The following is an 18,723-nucleotide window of genomic DNA, read 5'->3' as shown; positions in this document are numbered from 1 at the left end:
AGGGACTTTGTAATAGGTTCTCCTTTGACTTGAAAGCTCTTTCGGTTAATCACTTCAGTGAACTGGGTAAGAGACGGAGAACAAAATTAACCTGGAAAGAATGTTAGATTGTGTGTACCATCTTTTCACCCACAGCCTCCCTCTGAGAGAGCAATCAGCCCTTCTCAGATGTAGAAACAAACAAACAAACAAAAACAATTGTAATGAGGAATTTCACAAAGACAACTTAAAAGAGAAACTTTCTTTTAAAGTAAGGAGCTATTTTTTTCTCTTGCATTTGGCAAAATACTCTAAGTTAGAGGCATGGAATCTATGCTGTACTTTTTTTTTTTACACTGGAAAGTCCATATTGGAGTTGACCTCTAAAACTGGCATCCCAGTTCTCATTAAGTTAATGGTGTTAATTATGGATAATCTTCTGTCCTTCAACCTGGATTAATCTAGCTTAAATAAGGACAATCTGCAAGCAGGAAAAACTTATTTAATTACATGTATGTGTTTAGTTTAAAATACAGATACATATTAAGACCACCTACACACCCATGCACAATATACAAACACATAGACAAACAATTCATGCTATGGCAGAATTAGCCAACCTGGCCTGTCTATAAGTCAATCAAAATGGGGTCTCTCCAAGCATAGTACAGAATATTGTTAGGAGATGAGGCCTTGGAATCAGAAAAGCAAATACTAACGCCTAAGTTCACCATTTCATTCCTAGCATGTTACACCAGAGATTTAAGCCTCAGCTTCCTCACCTCTAATGGTATTTTGAAAGTACTTACCTCACATTTGAGATAGTATGTGTACAATGTTCAGCACAGTGCCCGGGATACAGTATGTAAAAAATAAATATTACTATGTATTATTATTGTTAAAGCTTTAAAAATGAAGTTAATAGCCATCACTTGTATGAAGCTTATAATAATGTCCCAGTGATTAATTTAAAAGATGAAAACAATGCAAGATATGTTCATATAACTTTAAGTGATCACAAGAGAGACAAACCATTATAAATAATACAAGTATGCTTCTGTGTTCATTTCTCTCCAAAAGTAACATTTCACTCAAGTGTGACTTACGCCTTGATTACCCCTTTCAGAAAAATATGTGTTAAACCTTATTCTCCTTTAAAAAAATTCAAATAAAAAAACTCAACTTCACAGTGCAGACAGAAATGAAAATAAACTTCTAGTTTAGAGAGAATGAATTAATCATATGCACTAGCTACTTCTCTTTCTCAAAATTCATTAAAATGAAGTCCATGAAATTTTTAAGGACATAAGACCAACAAGACAAAGAAAATGAAATAGAAGACAGAAACCACAATATTTTGGAAGCTAGAAATTGTTAGACCAGAGTTAACTAATATAGCAGACACAGAAATGGTACTAAGTGATTGGTGGGGGAAAAGCAATCTACACTGCAGAACCTCTAAAAGAGCAATGAATTAGTGTCTACTTGTACATTTGGAATTGCGGATAAGGTGAAATTAAAATTAAGAGGAGTAGTTGAAAGTATGTTTAAGGCCAGGTGTGGTGGCTCACGCCTGTAATCCCAGCACTTTGGGAGGCCAAGGCAGGCAGATCATGAGGTTGAGAGATCGAGACCATCCTGGCCAACATGGTGAAACTCCGTCTCTACTAAAAATAGAAAAATTAGCTGGACGTGGTGGCATGCGCCTGTAGTCCCAGCTATTCGGGAGGCTGAGGCAGGAGAATCGTTTGAACCTGGGAGGTGGAGGTTGCAGTGGGCGGAGATCGCATCACTGCACTCCAGCCTGGGAACAGAAGGAGACTCCATCTCAAAATAAATAAATAAATAAACAAAAATAAAGTATGTTTTTAAAAAAACAGGCAAAATGTGATACCAGTTCATTTATACTAGAGTGGCTATAATGAAAAAGATAGTAACAAATCTTATATAGGATGTGGAGCAATGGAGACCTCATATGCTGCTGGTGGGAATGGAAATGGTGCAGCCACTTTGGAGACCAATAGTTCCTCAAATGATTAAGCACAGTGTTAGCATATGATTGAGCAATTCTACTCCTAGGTATATACCCAAGAGAAATGAAAACATGTCTACACAAAAATTTATTCAGTACATGATTTTTCAAAGCAGCATTATTCATAATAGACAAAAAGAAGCTATACCCTCAAGCCATCAAATAATGAATGAATATATAAAATATGGTATATCCATACAATGGAGTATTTTTCGGCAATAAAAAAATGAAGGACTGATTCATTCTATAACACACATAGAAACAGAGGCTAAGAGAAAGAATCCAATCAGAAAAGGCTGCCTAGTGTATGATTCCATTTCTATGAACTGTCCAGACTAGGAAAATCCATAGAACCAGAGAGGAGTGTAGTGGTTGCCTACCACTGGAGTGGGGTGGAGGTGGGGAGTCAGTGAAGGATGGGGGCACTGGTTGCGAAGGATGACTTCTAAAGGGCATGTGGTTTCTTCTTGGGATGATGAAAATGTTCCAAAATTGATGTGATGGTTGCACAACTCTGACTAAATATACAAAAACCATTAAATTATATACACTTTTTTAGATGGGGTCTTGTATTGCTGACCAGGCTGTTTTTGAACTCCTGGGCTCAAGTGATCCTCTTGCCTCAGACTCCCAAGTAGCTGGGATTTCAGGTGTGCACCACCATGCCCAGCTGAATTTTATACTTTAAATGGGTAAATTGTGTGCTATGTGAATGATATTTCAATCAAGCTATTCAAGAAGAGTGGGAGTCTTTTCTTTGGAGGGGGTAAAAGAGAGGTTCACTGGTCCACAGAGCATGGGCAATAAGATTGGGCTGATTTAAACCTTGGGTCTTTGTCGCTCTGTTGGCTCCCAGAAAGCTGTCAAAAGTGTATCCTCTAGAGAGATCAGTGAATCTCTGGGGAACCTGACCAGCCCAAGTGAATAAATCTGAAGATGTTAACATGTGTTCAACAAAGTCATTCCTCTAGTTTTGCTACTGTGGTGCTCACAGTCAACAAACTGAACTCACGCTCAGTCAGCTTTTTGGTGCCCCACGTTTAAAGGGACAGCCAAGACAACCAGATTTTTAAAGTGAAGCCTCTAAAGCAGAGGTTCACAAAAATAGCCAGAAAAGCAACCTGGAGGAAGCAGAGACTACTAAGAAGAAGGAAATAACAAAAATTTTTAAAGGACTAATATTAACATCAGAAATATATGACCTGTTGCATGCATGAAATAAGAACAGGATGCTATTCTTAAAATATTCAAATACATTCATACAATAGGATACTATTACGTGATAAAAAGGATGAGATATCAAGCTATGCATAGATATGCATTAATTTTAACTGCATATTGCTAAATGCAAAAAGTCAGACTGAAAAGGTCACATCCTGAATCCTCCAATTATATGACATTCTGGAAAAGGCAAAACCATAGCAATAGTAAAAAAGACCAGTGGTTGCCAGGGATCTGAGGAGAGTGCTAAATAAGTAGACCACAGCAGATTTTCAGGACAGTGATACTATTCTATATGATACTGTAATGACAGATACACGACATTAAGACATTATGCATTTATCGACTTAAAAAAAGTAAATCTTAATGCAAAATTTAAAAATTATTTAAAAGGCTAGAGGATCTCAGGACGGAATACAGAATGTGACAAAACAATCTAACTGTATTACAAATGCATGGAACAACCTCACTGAAGCGGGTGGGGAGAAAAAAAGGAAATGCCTTACTGGTTTTAAATCCCAGCATTCCAAACATTTAACCATGAAATTCTATTAATATTAGTGAAGTTAGCAAACTCTTTCATGTGACATCTCCAACTAGATACTGAAATACTCAAAAAATGACAGTGCTAGTTACAAAATAGCACATGAAAAACTTGCTTTCTAGATAGAGTATCCCTAATCTTGAGAACAAGTTAAGCAGTTCATTTTTTAAAATAATTGTCAGAAACTACCTGTTTATAAACAAGAAAGAAAAACAGACATTTATGCCACAACACAGGTCAGGCACTTGCACATATGTTATCTCATTCAATCTTCCTCAACTTTGAAAGACAGCAATTTCTATTCCCATTTTACAAAAAAAATTTACATAAATAATGTCCAAGATCACAGAATATGTGGTAGATTTTCAGTGAGTGTTTACTGCAAATGAATAAAACAATAAATAATTGAAATACACGTCATGCATGTGAAACAAAGAGTATGTTATAAGGCCGGGCGCGGTGGCTCACGCCTGTAATCCCAGCACTTTGGGAGGCCAAAGCGGGCAGATCATGAGGTCAGGAGATCGAGATCCTGGCTAATGTGGTGAAACCCCATCCCTACTAAAAATACAAAAAATTAGCCAGGCGTGGTGGCGGGCGGCTGTAGTCCCAGCACTTTGGGAGGCCGAGACGGGTGGATCACGAGGTCAGGAGATCGAGACCATCCTGCCTAACACGGTGAAACCCCGTCTCTACTAAAAAATACAAAAAACTAGCTGGGCGCGGTGGTGGGCGCCTGTAGTCCCAGCTACTTGGGAGGCTGAAGCAGGAGAATGGCGTGAACCTGGGAGGCAGAGCTTGCAGTGAGCCGAGATCGCACCACTGCACTCCAGCCTGGGCAACAGAGCAATACTCAGTCTCAAAAAAACAAAACAAAACAAGTATCTTGTACATCGCTGAGCATGGAAATACATAATGAATTTAAATATTACTTATTTAGAAAGTTCAGTTATTGTTCAATGTTCACTGAAATTTTCATAAGAGGTTTCAGTGAGGGGAAAATATTTGAGTTGGCCTTTGAAGTATGGATAGAATATAAATAAATGGATGGTAGGGAGAAAGCTGAGGTGGAGGCAGCTACAGGCAAAGTCATGGGTGGGCAAGAACATGGCTGTGTAGAGTGAAGTGTATTAAAACACTTTCCTAGGAGTCTTTCAACTCTCTTTGTTTCCCCACATTATGTAGATGCTCTGCAATCAGTGTCTGCTAATGTTATGGCTCTTGTTAATATTTAACTTTCTTTGATATAGTAACAAATATGGAAACATCATCAGATAAATCAGTAAGTCAAAGAATATAAGAACTAGGAGACCCTTAACATTTCCCAGGGCAACACACATGGTAAATGGCAGACTTGGGTGTGAACAGATATTTCTGGTTTCCATGTTCTTTATTCTTTCTACAAGGTTTGATTCCTCATTTACAAATGAGGAATGAAGTGTGGAGAACTTATATTACATAGGTTTGTTGCTGTTGTTGTTGTTTTGGTTTTGAGACAGGGTCTAGCTCTGTTGCCCAGGCTGGAGTGCAGTGGCTCAATCTCGGCTCACTGCAAACTCCACCTCCTGGGCTCAAGCAATCCTCCTACCTCAGCCTCCTGAGGAGCTGGGACTATAGGTGTCTGCCACCACGCTCTGGCTAATTTTTGTAATTTTTGTGGAGATAGGGTTTCATCACATTACCCTTACTGGTCTCTTACCCCTGGGCTCAAGCGATCCACCCACCTCTGCCTCCCAAAGTGCTGGGATTACAGGAATGAGTCACCGTGCCTGGCCCATAGTTTTTATTAAAGAGCAAATTCAGTAAGGATTTTGCATTCCAGTTTTTCTGGGAACACAGAATAACTGAATATATAATACAAATAGAACACAGATACCAGGCTCTGTCACACAGAAACAGAAGTCAAAAGCAGAGGAGTAGGTTAGGGAGGAAGATGAATCTATTTGGTTTGTGTAGAATTTGAGTTTCTGCTAGATAAGCTTTGGATTTCCAGAGCACCCTTCTCAGAAGATTCTTCAAATTATTGGGAAACCACTTGGAGTTCTGGCAGAAATAATAAACTATTTGTAGATGTGTCTGTTTATTCTAATTCCAAAGATTCCTTTTCTCCTCCAGTTAAGTGACCAAGTTGTGAATCGGCCCTTTGACAGTTAGGTATTTTGTGTGTGTGCATTTTCTTAGCTTGATAGTTTAAATTACCCTGTAATAATTTGCCTCTTTGAAGGTTTAGGCTGAAAAGAAGAGATATGGCACTTCTTAGTCACTCCCATGCTGGAAGATATGCCTGGTCTCTACCTTCACCCGCTTCTCTTCATTTCAGTGGAAACCTGATAAAGACCAGGCCCACTGCTTGTCTAAACCTAGAGCTGATGAGAAAAGACAATCCCAATGTTACTGTAAAAGAATATTCTGTGTCCCGCCCCTGACTTTCCCTAGGAATTGAGGGAGAATCTCTCTTCCTTTTCATGAACACATTGCCTGCTTAATTTGAATTAGGTTTTTTTAAAAAATAAAATAAAATAGAGTTTCTGCAGTCCTTTAAAAAGATGACAAATTTCTTAGAACAATAAATATTTGCCAGAATGCTCTTGTCTTAAGCATAACTGTGATTCAAGAAATAAGAAAATACAACTGATAAGAAACTCAGACAATATCTCACTGCCTACGTTTCTCGATGTGTTGAGAAAGAAAGCTAATAATACTTAGACAGATTTATGTTTAAAAAATGTATTTTCATGTTTAATGAAACATACGGGAGAGTTTTGTTCTTAAAATAATTTAAAATTTCATAGGTATTTTGTTTCAAATTTCATTTTCATGGTGTCTTTTAAATTAGTTCATTTGGTCATGGATTAATCAGACTTTTTTCCTGCTGATCTGCAGGCTGGAGGTTTCACAGTTTTAAGCCTTTTGCATTTTGAATAGTTTCCTTCTAGCCAATTTGTTTTTTTGTTTGTTTTTTGAGACGTAGTCTCGCGCTGTCACCCAAGCTGGAGTGCAGTGGTGCGATCTCGGTTCTCTGCAACCTCTGCCTCCCGGGTTCGAGCGATTCTCCTGCCTCAGCCTCCTGAGTAGCTGGGATTACAGGTGCCGCCACCAGGCCTGGCTAATTTTTGCATTTTTAGTAGAGACGGGGTTTCACCCTGTTGGTCAGGCTGGTCTCAAACTCCTGACCTCATGATCTGCCTGCCTTGGCCTCCCAAAGTGTTGGGATTACAGGCATGAGCCACTGCACCCGGCCCAATTTTTACTTTTCTACCACATTTTTAAAGTAAATATGCAGATTAAGTATGTTAATATTTTTACTTATTTTATATCTACCATGTACAGGACTAATATTTCTTAATGGAAATTACTAATGAAGAAATTTTTAAAAATTAGCCTCTATTAGTGTTCCTATCAACAGGAATGGCCTGATAAATATGTTTTATGAAGTGCTTTTTTCATTCCAACTTGTAAATCATGGTATTTTATTCTGCTCCCTATAAAGATGTACTATAAAAGTAGTGAATTGAGCAATTAACTCTGCTAAGACTTCTTACGTACTTGTTTAAGGACTTGATAGCATCATCGGTATATCACAAAAAGCCCTTGTTCTTGGAACTCTCTCCCCTTCCTCCACTCCCTACCACAGAAAAGTAGTGAAAAATGTTTAAGTGGTATTTATCAGCATGCTGCACACAAAGCATTTAGCCAAAAAGAAAAAGCAGCCAATGAGCTTGGAAGGAAAAGTGTGTAACGGCCAAACAATTGTGTATTACTAAGATGATCAGACATCCTGTGTTAGGACAGCACTATTATGGAAAGGAAAGTCACTATTGATGAAAGTGAACTTGGAAAGATTTCTATTTCCGTATTCTTTCTTCTTCAAGCCTCCTGCCCCTGCTCCAATCACCTACCAAATTCCACTTTCTAATAACAGTAATTTTAAAGGAGGGCATATCCCAATGGATTGCTTCTTTCTTTAGAACTTCCTTACCAGAAATTTATTGTTTTCTCTTTTTTAAAAGATGTTACATTTATTGCTACATAACCGTTGTACACAAGTGACATTTTCTATAAAAGTGACCTAAAGTGTTTTTATATTTCCTGCTGTTAATGGAAAAGATTCAACATCTATTAAAATGTAAAATGCACATGTCCTCCTCCAACCTAGTAATCCTACTCCTGTGAATCTATTCCAAAGAAGTAAACACATCAGTAGACAAAGGCATGTAAGGATATTTATTGTAGCAGTGTCTACATTGCCAAAAAATGGAAACAAAATCAACAGTTGAGGGATTGCTGAATAGATAATGCTACCTCTAATCATGGAATATTGTGCTGCCATCAAAAACAGGAATTCAAGTTCTACCGAAATGATTTGGATGTATTTCCCCTAGGTAATGTTGGGTGAGAAAAGCAACCTGCTTTATAATATGACCCCATCTTTAAAATTAATTATTTTTAAAACCCTGTATTTGCAATATATGTAAATATATGTATGAATAGTTCTGCATCGAATTACATAAATCAAGAGAAAAAATGTAAGGATACATACTAGGCTGTAACAGGAATTATCATGGGAATGGGATGTAAGGAGGTTGAAGAAGGGAGAGAGGAGATGAGATTTTTAAAAATTCACTATGAAAGCAGGTATATAATCACATTTATGTATTATAAAATTATATACAAAGTCTTAATAAAGATATGAACATTTTTAAAAACAAAAGGCTTAGGCAACAATACCTGAAATTTGTCGAAGTCTATAATAATTATCAATGGAAGCTAGAAATCAAAATAGGAAGTACATCATCTGAGGCTATTTGTTCTTATAGTGAAAAGGCATTCCTTAATACATTATACCCATAATGCAATGTTTAAATGCCATTAAAATTTAAAATTGATGCATTGCCATTATATAATTTCTGAGAATATATAATAACTTCCATTTAATAACACTAACCTTTACCATTTTTGAACACTTTGGTGTTGGGTACTATGGAGATGCTTTAATACATTAGGTCATTTAATCTCTATGGCATGCTATGAGAGAGACATTATTTTTCTTACTTTGCAGTTGTTGAAATTGAGAATTAGAGAAGGTAGGTGATCCAAGGTTATCCAGCTAACAAGTAGAAGACCCAGGGTTAAAGCCTGATTGGTCTGACTGCAGAATCCATGCAATTAGCCACTATTCTACATGCACTCTCCCATTGTTCTGAAACCCAGATTTCCTCTGTTTTGTAACCTTTTCTTCTCTTGCAAAGGTCGTTGTGTGACATCTCAATCCTTGTAGCTGAGGTAAGCCTGACTGTGGGACTTATATGATGTGCTGTATATCTACAAAGAAGGAAACCCCATTAAAAAACCTCTATGACATGTGCTACTTAACTGTTTTGATCACTCTCAGAATCAGAATCTTGACTATCTAACACTGGGTATAAGTTTCTTAAGTTAGAATTTTATCACAGTAACAAAAATAATCATTTATTTACTCAACAAATATTTGTTGAATACCCGCCATGTGCAAAGCATTATTCTAGGGACTGTTGGGAATGATAGGTTCATCCTCCATTATATTCCAAAATATACTACAAACTATACAGGATTTATAGTAAGGTTATTGTTTAATTTTAATAAAACCTTAGTACTACTATCTAATTTGTGTTTAAATATCACCTTGATTAAAAATTTCAAATAACAAATAATACCTTATATTAGGTTGGTACAAAAGTAACTGTTGTTTTTGCCATTAAAAGTTATTGCAAGAATCCCTTTAAATTTCTACAAAATGAAAAGATGAGGCTTAGACTAAGAGAAGATATCTGCAAAATAAAACTTCCAAAAGACAAATAATACAATAGAAAATGGGCAATAGATATGAAGAAGGTAATTCATAAAAGAAAGTCCAGTTGTCATATGATCTCATTAGTCATCAGAGAAATCCCATTAAAGCAATACTTAGGAAAAATTTAAAGTTTGAAAATACTGAATCCAGGATTCATAGCTGGTGAGAGTGTAAGTCAGCACAACCTCTTTGGGAAGATCTAATTGAAAACGTGCATTCCTTATGATCTTGCAATTCTATATCTAGGTAATGAAAGTCGTATACATGTGCACAAAAAGTCACCAGTGAGCTCAATGGGGCACTGTAGTAGAGAAAAACATAAAGCAACTAAATATCAATCTGTATGAAAATTGAAATAATAATGAGGTATTCACACAGTGGAACACAATACACAGTAATTAAAATGAAAAAAACAGGATCTATAAGAATCAACAGGGATAGCCTTCAATTAAGTAATGTTCAATGGAATAAAGAAGGTAGAGAATGATACCGTTTATGTAATTTTTAAGGATATAAAACGATTCCATATTCCACTTATAAACACATATATAGAATAAAAGTATAAAAACAGCCTGGAAGGATAAACACCAAATTTAAGGTGGTGATTAATTCTAGACTATGGGAATGAGGAGGAGAATAAAAAGGACATCACTGTATTTGTAATGTCCATTTCTGGTATCATATTTGTAATACCACTTCATATGTAAACACAAATTATTAACAATTTGTAAACTCTAGGTAGTGAAAACACTGATGTTTGCTGTAAAATTATTTGTATTTACTGAACTTTCAATATTATTTAATAAAATCAAAGGTATTACTGTGATTGCTCTTGAAGAATGGATTGCAGAGAGGTGAGAGGTCCATTCAGGTCCAAGTATAACATGATGGTGGCTTGAACTAGCATTATAATAATGGAAATGGAAAAAAATGGACTGATCAAGTGATTTTCTGTAGGTAAAATTTTAGAAGATGCTGATGAACGGAATGTAAGGGGTAAAGGAGAGAAAGGAATGCAGGATATCTCTGAATTCTAAATCATTTTTCGTATACAGATTTATTTTCTGCTTGGAGTCTGATCTTGTAAATAGTTCCTCAGTTGAGTAAAAACATGGGGGATACTATGAAACTACCTGTATAGTTCCATTAAATGTCATTCAAAAAAAGTCACTTGGAACAATTACTGGTTAATAACTTCAGGCATAAATACAAGAAAATTATACTTCCACATCTTGTTGAAAAGTGCTTTATCCACAAGTAATGCAAAGGGAACATACTAACAGGGCTTGGGTGTTACTGGCCATATTTCTAGTTAACCATGCTTTTCTATTCCCTGGAGTTCAACCTTCTTTTCTGTTTGGCCAGAACATGGCATGTAGCCTAGAGGTGGATCACAGGGACAGAGGCTGGAGAATGGCAGTAATATTCATTTATGCCTTCTTTAGAAAGTGATTGTGAGAAACACATTCACCCGTCCAAACTCAAAGAATGGACTTGGAGACACAAAGAACAATGGAAGCAAGGCTTTGCATAGAGGTCTTGCAAGATTGGGTGTCTGGTAGGCAGGCATACCCAGGGCAGTTACAGCAGGTAATTTATCTCCTAGCATGCAAGTCCCTCCCCCAGTTCCTCACTGGTTGAGTACTATCAGGTTACAATCTTTCCGGACAAAGCCTAAGTTTTATTATTCCCCTTATAAGGTTATACCCCCCCACCCCCTTCCCCGCTTAAGTTTTGATTTCCCAATAACGGAACTTTCTTCCCTTTTATGGGCTGACCCCTCCTTTACAGTCTCTTCGCTTATCGTGACTTTCCAGGTGCATGAGCTGTGTGGTTTTTTACATCCTTAGGCTGGCTGCCAGTACTTAGATTTATCATGCCTTGAAAATGGACCATTTTAAATGTTTTTTTCACAGTGATTATCCCATAAAATTTGAGAAAATTGATGTGAAATGAAATGGCAGGCCTTGAAGAACCCCTGGAGGTTTTACCTGAATACCCGAGGAAAAAACATTTTACAGTAGTAAAGGGTTCATGAAACTGGAAGTTGGATTTATGAAGGGACACTTGATTTAGTTTTCCAGAATCAGCTAGTATTTGCATTTCCCACAGAAAACATATATTTATATAAAATTGTGTAATGTATTTATTTCCCATGTCTCCCATTAGAATGTAAATTCCAACTGGGTGGGAATTTTTATTGGTCTTGGTCACTTCTTTTTTTTTTTTTCTTTTTTGAGACGGAGTTTTACTCAGTTGCCCAAGCTGGAATGCAATGGCACGATCTCGGCTCACTGCCACCTCCACCTCCCGGATTCAAGTGATTCTCCTGCCTCAGCCTTCCAGGTAGCTGGAATTACAGGCACCTGCCATCATGCCCAGCTAATTTTTGTATTTTTAGTAGACACGGGGTTTCACCATGTTGGCCAGGCTGGTCTTGAACTCCTGACCTCAGGTGACGCACCACCTCGGCCTTCCAAAGTGCTGGGATTACAGGCGTGAGCCACAGCACCTGGCTGTGGTCACTTCTTTATTCAATAAGTTTTAGTTAAATGAATTTGATAAATGGAAAGTTTTACTTGCTGATAGGCTGTCTTTATAGTACAAATATATTTTGTTTTACCCATATGATGAACTTTACATCGTTAGTGCTTCCTGTTATTGGCAATGGGATTATGATAAGTATGAGGATGAAAACTATAGCTGGTGAAAAAAAATAACTGCAGAGGGTTGAGGCATATGTTGCGTTCATGCTCTGCAATGCTTGCTGTATTAGTTTTGTATCACTGCTGTGATAAAATGCCACACATTCCGTGACTTAAAGCAGCACAAATTTATTATTTTACAGTTCTGGAAGTCAGAAGTCTGAAATGTGTCTTAGGGTAAAATTCATCTAGAGGCTCTAGGGAAAAATCTGTTTCCTGGCCTTTTTCAGCTTTTAGAGACTGCTGCAATTCTTGGCTCACACCCCCTTTCTCCGTCTTCAAAGAGCATCATTCCATCCTCTGCTTCTGTTGGCATAGCTCCTCTCTCTGACTCTGGCCCCCTTGTCTCCCTCTTATAAGGATATCTGTAATTATATTTTGCCAATCTGGATAATCCAGAATAATCTCTCCGTCTCAAGATCCTTACGTTAATCACATTTGTAGTCTGTCTTGCCGTGGAAGGTAACATATTTACAGGTTCTAGGGATTTGGATATGAACATTTTTTGAAGGAAGAAATGTTCACATCCAAATCCCTAGAACCTGCAAATATGTTATCTTCCATGGCTATCCTGGTCTACCATCGCCATTTAGAAATCTCACTTGCATTGAAATTTTCACTCTTTGCTCATCCACTACTGTTGCTTCAATGGCAAAAATACTGAAAAATTCTGAAAATTTAGAGGCACACAGCAGGGTTTCGCCCTGAATCAAAAAAATTCATTCCTATCTCGGCTGAGAAGTTCCTCATTATCTTGATAATAAATGTGAGGAAGGGAGAACATTATGTCTTTTATCAACTATTTTAAAAGATTGAAATATAAGTTATAAACAATAATTGTCAAGTTGTAAGGCAGTTTTGCACCTCACCTGGCGTTTCTTACCTTCTAAATATGCTGAAATTTTCTTTTCAGTTACATTCAAATGTGTGTTGTGCTTCAAAGCAGCAAACTCGGTAGGGCAGGCTTTTAATCACAAGGATGTTGCTTTTATTCTCAACATTTTTATAGCTTCTTTTTTTGAATTGTCTTTAGAGACAGTTCACTAGACACACAGGAAAACATGGCTCATTATTTTAAGGTCACAAGGTACTTTGCTTGCTCTGTCTTCTTCCCTTCCCCATTGTTTTAGTCCACTTAGCCTCATCTCCACTCCTTCCTCTGCTGATATTAGTGCCAGAGATCTGTGAGGTTGAGAGGAAGGCCTGGGGAGCCCAGAGTGTGGCTGGGAAGAGAGCAGGAAGAGCCTCACAAAGGGTTTACAAGGTAGCAAACTCTAATGTACATTTGTGTGATCCAGTTCGTTTTACATACTAGTAATAAGTTGCTTGAGCATCAAAGTCATGTCATTAAAATAAATATGTACTGAGAACTGTATGTAATTTAACCTAAACTTTTATAAATTCCCAGTGTAAATATTATCTTAAATAAAAAGGTATACTCAAACAGACTTTTTGATGTATTGCTTTTTAACATGGGAGGTGGGATCAGTAAAGGAGAGACTGGAAAAATGTTGGAAATTTTCTGTACTGATTCTTCTCAAAGTATGTCTCAGTTTAGAGATTTTCTTAGAACAGCTCTATGATTTAAAGCTTTTCAACTTCAGTAATGAAAGTATACTAGTTAGGTAGGTACATGGATAAATTTAAAACATTTTGATAATGGCATCATATGAAATATTTATACCATATAATATAGGCTACAAATATTTTTGAATACTGGAGTTATTCAATGTAAACACAATTCACAAACCTTCTGATATTTTCAGTTTTTGAATTTACAGAATATTTGGCCAGACTCTTTCAGAGGCCCCATTCAGAAGAAAGTTTCTGAAATATTTGATATCTCTCTCTCTATATATATACATATACAGACATATAATATTTTCCTCACAAACCAATTAAGATTACTAGTCAATAAAATATATTTGTTTTATATATATGACATAGAATATTTTCCTCATAAACCAATTAAGATTACTATTTAATAAAATATGTCCATAACTGAAGAGTAACCAAACGAAGTGCAATGATAAATCCTATTTTAGGCTGTAATTTCACATAAGAAAATTGTTTTTTTCTTTTTCCTTACAGGACAGATTTCCTCTATTTAACAAAACTGCCTACATCCTAGTTAGTTGCTGCTCTCACTGTGTCTTTCAGAATAACCTATTTTGGTCTGAAAGTCATCAGAAAATTTGAAATAAGTGAACCATATAACAAGAGCTTATAGAAAAATAAAGAAACTGTATCAGGCCATTCTTCATTGCTATAAAGAAACACCTGGCCGGGCACGGTGGCTCACGCCTGTAATCCCAGCATTTTGGGAGGCCGAGGCAGGCAGATCATGAGGTCAGGAGATGTAGACCATCCTGGCTAACATGGTGAAACCCCATCTCTACTAAAAAAATACAAAAAGTTAGCCAGGTGTGGTGGCAGGCACCTGTAGTCCCAGCTACTCGGGAGGCTGAGGCAGCAGAATGGTGTGAACCCAGGAGGCGGAGCTCGCAGTGAGTTGAGATCACGCCATTGCACTCCAGCCTGGGCCACACAGCAAGACTCTGTCTCAAAAAAAAAAAAAAAAAAAAAGAAATATCTGAGCGCAGGGTGCGGACGCTTACGCCTGTAATCCCAGCACTTTGGGACAAGGTCAAGAGTTTGAGACCAGTCTGGCCAACATGGTGAAACCTCGTCTCAATATATTAAGAATACAAAAATTAGAAGGGCATGCTGGCACATGCCTGTAATCCCAGCTACTTGGGAGGCTGAGGCAGGAGAATTGCTTGAACCCGGGAGGCGGTTGCAGTGAGCCGAGATCATGCCACTGCACTCTAGCCTGGGTGACAGAGCAAGACTGCGTCTCAAAAAAAAAAAAAAAAAAAAAAAAAAAAAAAAAAAAAAATTTGAGTATCTGAGATGGGGTAATTTACAAAGAAAAAAGGTATAATTGGCTCACAGTTCTGCTGGTTTTACTGGAAGCATGATGCTGCTCAGCATCTGGGAAAACCTTAGGAAACTTACAATCACAGTGGAAGGCAAAGGTGGAACAGGTACTTCACAAGGCAAAAGCTGGAGCAAGCAAGCGGGTAGGGGAGGGAGGTGCCAGATACTTTTAAATGACCAGGTCGTGTGAGATTTCAGAGGGAGAGCTCACTTATCACCAAGGGGATGGCCCAAGACATTTGCAAGGAATCTACCACTATGACCCAACTCTCTCTCACCACGCTCCACCTCCAACATTGGGTATTACAATTCAACATGAGATTTGGGCAGGGACACAAAGCCAAACCATGTCAAAAACAAACAAACAAACAAAAAAACTTGCTCTCTGACTTCCTTTGATGGCTCATCCGCTTGCTATAATAAGAATAAAAAGCTCTAAATTCTAAATCCACACTGTCCCACATGCGGCCAATCTCTGTATGTGAATATTAAGCACTTAAGTGTGCCTAGTGTGAACTGAAATGTGCTGCAGGTGTGAAATACACATTAGATCTCAAAGACTTAAAATGAAAGAAGAATGTAAGGGCAGTCGGCAAGATGGCTGACTAGAAGCAGCTAGTATGCATGGCTCTCATAGAGAGGAACAGAAAGGGCAAGTAAATACAACACCTTGAACTGAAACCTCCAGGTACTCGTACTGGCATTAATCAAGGAAACAACTCAACCCACAGAGAATGAAGAAAAGCAAGACAGGATAATGGTCACCTGGGGGCAACATGAAGACAGGGTATCCTCCTCTCCCCAGGGAAGTGGTAAGTGAATGAGTAACCCTGGGAAACCATGCTTCTCCCACAGATCTTTGCAACCCTTGCATCAGATCTCCTTGTGAACCCACTCCACCAGGGTCTTCTGTCTTCAGTCTGACAGACAGAGTTACATGGAATCTTGGCAAAGCAGCCACTCAGGCACGTGTCGAGACGCTGGAGGCTTAGATACTTGAGCTTTCTGGCAAAAGTAGCTGCAGCTCTGGCAAAGAGGGAGGTTAGACTCTTGTACGTACCCCTAAGAAAGAGGCTGAATACTGGGGGCTGAGCAGCAGTAGGCTGCAGGCCCCATTTTCATGGCACCTCACAAGATAAGACCTACTGGCTTGGAATTCCAGCTAGCTACCACTAGCAGCATTGCACCTCCCTAAGAAGGAGTTTCCAGGGGAATGGGTGGGCCACCATCTTTGCTGTTCAGGTACCTTAGCTGTTTTAGCCTTCAGGCTTTGGAGAGTCTGAGCCAACCCGGGGCAGAAGGAGATCCCCCAGCACAGCACAGCTGCTCTACCAAAACGTGGACAGACTGCTGCTTTAACTGGGTGGCCAATCCCATTCCTCCCTACTGGGCAGGACCTCCCAATAGGGGCCTCCAGATACCCCCACCCAAGCTCTCTAGTGGACAGAGATCTGAATCCCCCCAGCACAGCACTCCCACAGGGTGGGGTGGGTGTATTAATCCATTTTCACACTGCTGATAAAGACATACCCAAGACTGAGCAATTTACAAAAGAAAGATGTTAAATTGGACACAGTTCCATGTGGCTGGGGAAGCCTCACAGTCATGGTGGAAGGCAAGGAAGAGCAAGTCACATCTTACATGGATGGCAGCAGGCAAAAAATCAGAGAGCTTGTGCAGGGGAAAGCCTCTTTTCAAAACCATCAGATCTCGTGAGACTTATTCACTGTCACAAGAAAAGCACAGGAAAGACCTGCCCCATGATTCAATTACCTCCCACCAGGTCCTTCCCACAACTCGTGGAAATTCAAGATGAGATGTGGGTGGGGACACAACCAAACCATATCAGCAAGCCACCATCTTTGCTGTTTGGGCAACTTAGCCATTCCAGCCTTTGGGCTTTGGAGTGTCTGAGGTGACTGGGGGCTGAAATGAACCCCCAGGATGGCATAACCGCTCTACCAAAATGTGGAGAGATTGCTTTTTAAAGCAGGTGCTGATCCCGTTCCTCCTCACTGGGCAAGACCTCCCAATCAGGGTCTCCAGCCACTTCCTACAGGTGCCTTTCGGCTGATGAAAGGTCTGTACCTATCTGGGACAAAGCTCCCAGAGAGGACAGGCTGCCATCTCTGCTGTTTTACAGCCTTTGCTGGTGAGACCCCCAAGTTCTGGAAAATCTGAGGTGATTAGGGACTGTAGTAGGCCCCAAGCATACTGCAGCAGTCTTACAGAAAGTGGCCAGACTGTTATGTAGGTGCCCATTCCCATATGTCCTCATCAGGCAGGTCCTCCAGGTCTGGGCCTCCAGCTATCCCCTGCCACAGCTATCGAACCAGTACCAACTCAGCAACTCCCTGGCAGAGCCTCCAGGGCAACTGAAAGCCTCTCTGCCACTGCCTCTGCAGTGGAACTGCCCTTGCCACCGTTGGACCAATGAAGGAGCAAAGACCCTAAGTGCCTTATCCATACCTCCAAAAAGCTGCAGTTGACCCAAGGAGAGGAGACTAGTCTGTCTCCCACTGGTCCCACACACATCCCACAGCTCATCACCAGACAGGGAACACCTGGCTTGGGCCCTGTACAAACCCTCCATGTTGGGCTGACGGCATTGAATGATTGCTGACCTATATCACTCTGGGGTGGAGCCCTCAGGAGTCAAGCAAATGACCCTTGGCCACAACCACTACTAAGATCTCTTCCTCTTCTGCTTCTAAGCTGGGGAAGGAACATAAACACTGAGATCACCCCCAGACTGGCAGTGGGCAGCCCAGGAGTGCCAAGTCATGAACTACAACCAGCATTCAAGGGGGAGTGGAACCCACACTTTCAGAGCACTGAGAGGGAACACAGCTGCAACTGTGAGGAAACATAGGGAAACCACACAACTGAGCAAGAGTCAACCAACTGACCAATAAGCCTAAGTGTCACCTACTGGATCACACCCCAAAGTTTCAATACCAAAAATACCTTATTAACATATTTTCCGCTGAAACCAAAGATAAGTGAGCTTCAAATAAAAAGCACAGCTACACAAAGCCTCAGCCCTCTGAAAACATCCAGAAAAGAAGTCTATTGGCTGTACTCTACACTGCAGTTAAAGGAACACCCACACACAGAGATGACAAAAAACCAATACAAGAACTCTGGTGACTCAGATGGCCAGGTTGTCACATATTCTCCAAATGACCGAACCAGTTCTCCAAGAGTTCTTAACCAGGCCGAACTGGCTGAAATGACAGAAATAGAATTCAGAATATGGATAGGAACAAAGATCATTGAGATTCAGGAGGATGGCAAAACCCAATCCAAGGAAAATAAGAATCACAATAAAGTGATACAGGAGCTGAAGGACAAAAGAGTTGGTATAAAAAAGAACATAATGGGTCTGACAGAGCTTAATAATACAACACAATAATTTCGCAATGCAATCACAAGTACAAACAGAATAAACCAAGCTAAGGAAAGAATCTCA

General features: G+C 39.2%; 1 long non-coding RNA gene across 1 annotated transcript; it reads right to left on the bottom strand.

Moving 5' to 3' along the window:
- Window positions 1–4,261: 4,261 nt before the first annotated feature.
- Window positions 4,262–15,157, bottom strand: LOC112428892 (uncharacterized). Its single transcript, XR_003020954.2, has 2 exons — window positions 13,195–15,157; window positions 4,262–9,098 (listed from the first exon to the last, which is right to left on the bottom strand). It is a non-coding gene; the product is annotated as an uncharacterized lncRNA (long non-coding RNA).
- Between the last annotated feature and the right edge of the window lie 3,566 nt (window positions 15,158–18,723).

Source organism: Macaca nemestrina, chromosome 14 (genome assembly GCF_043159975.1).
Source record: "Macaca nemestrina isolate mMacNem1 chromosome 14, mMacNem.hap1, whole genome shotgun sequence".
In the NCBI taxonomy this organism is placed as follows: Eukaryota; Metazoa; Chordata; class Mammalia; order Primates; family Cercopithecidae; genus Macaca; species Macaca nemestrina.
Note: the sequence above shows the minus strand (reverse complement) of the source record. Positions and strands in the feature narration are given on the sequence as shown.